The 3,745-nt window shown below is 37.8% G+C and overlaps 1 long non-coding RNA gene across 1 annotated transcript; it reads right to left on the bottom strand.

The window, feature by feature from the left end:
• Positions 1 to 948: 948 nt before the first annotated feature.
• Positions 949 to 2,720, bottom strand: LOC132653230 (uncharacterized). Its single transcript, XR_009591020.1, has 2 exons — positions 2,598 to 2,720; positions 949 to 1,208 (listed from the first exon to the last, which is right to left on the bottom strand). It is a non-coding gene; the product is annotated as an uncharacterized LOC132653230 (long non-coding RNA).
• Positions 2,721 to 3,745: the final 1,025 nt, after the last annotated feature.

Raw genomic sequence — 3,745 nt, 5'->3', positions numbered from 1 at the left:
TTATTGGCTGTTCAGCTCTTTAACCAATCAGAAGGTGATGAAGAACAATGTTTACCACATACCAAGACAGAAGACGGTTCACAATTACAATGCCAAAGTCCTGACTATAACCAGAACTTTGGGTACAGAAATCAGCATTTGAATACACAGTGTACAAAAATATCCTCTAACACATTTGACCTCTTTACTAGGGATGCAAGTGATATATATTTGTACAGGTAGGCAAATTTTTCATAAGCATAAAATCAAACAAATCTTAAAATATACAAAGACTAAAAATAATGCCTATTTAGTATCACTTTGCCTCTATAGCACAGATGCAAAATGACATTAAGTTTCCCTCACTACCTTCAGGGCTGTCACTAGCTTACAGGACATTCCTCTCATTTTTGAACAATCTGACTCTGGCTATGTCTTCATTGCCTTGAAGTGACCTATTGTATTGAGGGCCCTGACTGTATAGGCTGTGGACATGAGAGATAGGTAATCTGCTTTTCTATTCTATAAGGTGCTTTAGGAAATTGGAAATAATTGCCAGCTCTTCCCCAGCTGGCCACTATCATTTTCATTGTACGTCTTTCCTATTTTATAACAAAGCAAATGATTCTTCAAGAGACAAAACAATGATTACAATCAAATGGGCAATAAATAGGCCTACTAACTGTCAGTTTGGCGTTCCTTTCATTTCCCTGCTTATTTTAAAAGTATTAAATAGGAGTGTGTGTGTGTGTGTGTGTGTGTGTACCATCCAATATAATTTGAATACGATTCAACTCCTGCAATGAGAAAGCAGTAATTCTAGTAAAATACAGGACACATGGATCATTAAAGCTACTAGAGTTAGAAGAAGAGGAAGGAGTCATAGTCATTAAATGCTTTCTAAATGTCAGGCACTGCCAGGTACTTTTTATGTTATTTAAGTTTATAGCTATACCCAAAGACTGTCAGTATCATTCTTCTTTATTTATTTATCTTTAATTTAAACACCAAAACACCACTTCAGTTTATTCAGTCTACTGTTGCATAAGATTTTCAGGAACCCAGCTGGTGAACTGAAGGCTGGGCTTAGCTCATAATGTCCATCAAAGGTTCCTCTGCTTATCTTCCCCATGAGGTTTGGGCTTCGGGTGTCAGTGGGATTCTTCTGGTACATAACAGCAGCAGTCAGGCAATCTCACTCTCACTGTATTTAGTGTTGGCTGAAGCCTCTATGAAATAAGCATAGGTTAACGTAGATAGTAGATAATACTTCATAATGAGACAGTGAAAGGTCACAGTGTAGAAAAGTAAATTGTGCCATGGGAGCACAGGTTTCAGTTTTATGCTTATACATACTGGGAAAATATCATGACTTCAGGACACTTGGGCTCCAGTAGATTTTCTTTTGAATATAATTGTGCTATCAGAGAAACGTCAAAAAGGAGATACTATTTGGAATGGGTTTTAGTATGGAGATATTTGCTATGTATGCAAAGGACATTCTACATTTCACATAAAGGTTGATTAAATCACTGAGACAGACATACACATTTCTTTCTCTCTTGTATTTGTGCTTGTTGATTTGTTTTACTTCATTTCATTTTGTTTTGTTGTTGTTTTTCTTTTCTTTTACAAACAAAGAGATATGGATGATTGAAATCTCCCCAGGTCATACAAAGTATTAGAAGCATGTGCAGTTCTGACAACCAGATCTTCTTATCTAGAAGTAAGGCTTAGATGATTATCACCCAGGTCACATGAAACTTTGACTGAGACATAGCTCAGCCAATAATGTATCAGCCATGCCCAGAAGAAATTAGACATATTGTCAACTTAGGGGGCCCAAGGATGACTAAAATCCTCCATGAAGAAAAAACTAAGAAGATATCCAGGAAGCATGAGAGCTTCTCTATGGTTTGATAAACACAAGTAGCTTAGACAGTATCTGCAGTGTGAATTTTTGGAGACTTTACTGGCCTCTGGTATATACAATATAAAGGGAATTAGAATAAAAATAATAATTTCTATCTTAAATTATAGTACTAGAGAACACCATGAAAATTATATGCATAGGCAGTGAAACCAAGGAATTATCACCCAATGTAATATTATTTAAGATAAAATAGTTTATTGAATATTTGGACCTTGTGGTTAATGTGCCTTAGGAATGCTGCAATTTCTTCGTATGTATTTTATGAATGGGGAAGAAAGTAGTAATGAAAAGGGCATATTTTCTGAGACTGAAGTTCTAGCAATTTTCAATGTCCTTTCACAGAAGTCTACCTAACATTTCTCATTCTGACAATAATTTAACAATAAAAAGTTTCAAAAGCAAACAGATAAGCAAGCCCCTGGTGGCAGTCAAGGGAAACTGCCAGGCTGATCTCTATAAACTGCTCCTTATAGAGATCATAAGTGCAGACCTGCCCGTATAGTTTAGGCCACCAAGATAGCCGGCTTTCTGGCCACTCATAGAGGATTTCACATTCTATTTGCATTTCAGACAAATTTGAGAATTAATCTCATCTTTTACCCAAGGATCCTTTGTCGTAGTTGGTTTTGTGTCAACTTGACAAAGTTAGAACTATCTGGAAAGACAAAGATAATTAAGAACATACCTCTACCAGATTACCTGGAGGCATGGCTGTAGAGCATTTTCTTGGCTGATGATTACCGTGAGAGGCCCCAGCCCATGACGGTTAATGCCATCCCTCTAAAGGTAAGCCTGATGTATGGAAGGAACACATAGCCCTTTCCTTCACAAGTTGGTTTTCATCATGGTATTTTATCACAGCAATAGAAACCTAACTAAACATCCTCTAACCTTGAACTAATGTTTAGCTTTCTAAATTTTAGCTTAGGTGGGAACATAGAGATTCATCAAGATGGTACTTAGATAACGAAATCCCATGTTATTTCATAATTTTCAGTCATCTCTCCAGGAAGCCTGAGGTTGCTGTTAAGCACTATTAGAAGGGGAAAAAGATGTGTGTGCATGCGTGTGTGTGTTTATACATGTCTTTGTGTTTGTCTGTGTATGCCAGTAGGTGTGTCTTTTTTTGAGTCTGAATATGTGTCTGCATGTCTGTGTATATAACAAAAAAGAAAGAGAATACAAATAGGAAGGTGAAAAAGTAGCAAAGAGAGAGAGAGCAAAAGACACATTTTAAAATGAATCAAAACGGAGAAAAAAAAGAAAGACAGGAAAAGGGGGTATGGAAAATGTCCATAAGAAAAATGAAAAGGGGAAGAAGGCAGAGGAAAGTTGAGGGAGAGCGTGTAACAGAGAAGAAAAACATAAGAGTAAGGAAGGAAGAGAAAATCAAAGGAGGCCTGGAGATAAAGGTAAGAGAAAAAGGTAAGAAAAAGAAACAGGAGGGGACACTTAGAAATACAAATAGGATGGACATGGGAAGTAGGGGAAAACAAGTAACAGGACAGGAGCCTACCACAGAGGGCCTCTGAAAGACTCTATCTAGCAGTGTATCAAAGCAGATGCTGAGACTCATAAACAAACTTTGGGCAGAGTGCAGGGAATCTTATGAAAGAAGGTGGAGTTAGTATGACCTGGAGCGGACAGGATCTCCACAAGGACCAAATATATCTGGGCACAGGGGCCCTCTACGAGACTGTTTCTCGAACCAAGGACCATGTATGGATATAACCTAAAATGCCTTCTCAGATGAAGCCCACGGCAGCTCACTATCCAAGTGGATACCCTAGTAAGTGGAACAGGGACTGTCTCTGACATGAATTCAGTGGCTGA

This window comes from Meriones unguiculatus, chromosome 3 (genome assembly GCF_030254825.1).
Source record: "Meriones unguiculatus strain TT.TT164.6M chromosome 3, Bangor_MerUng_6.1, whole genome shotgun sequence".
NCBI classification, from domain to species: Eukaryota; Metazoa; Chordata; class Mammalia; order Rodentia; family Muridae; genus Meriones; species Meriones unguiculatus.
This window is presented reverse-complemented; position numbering and strand designations above follow the sequence as displayed.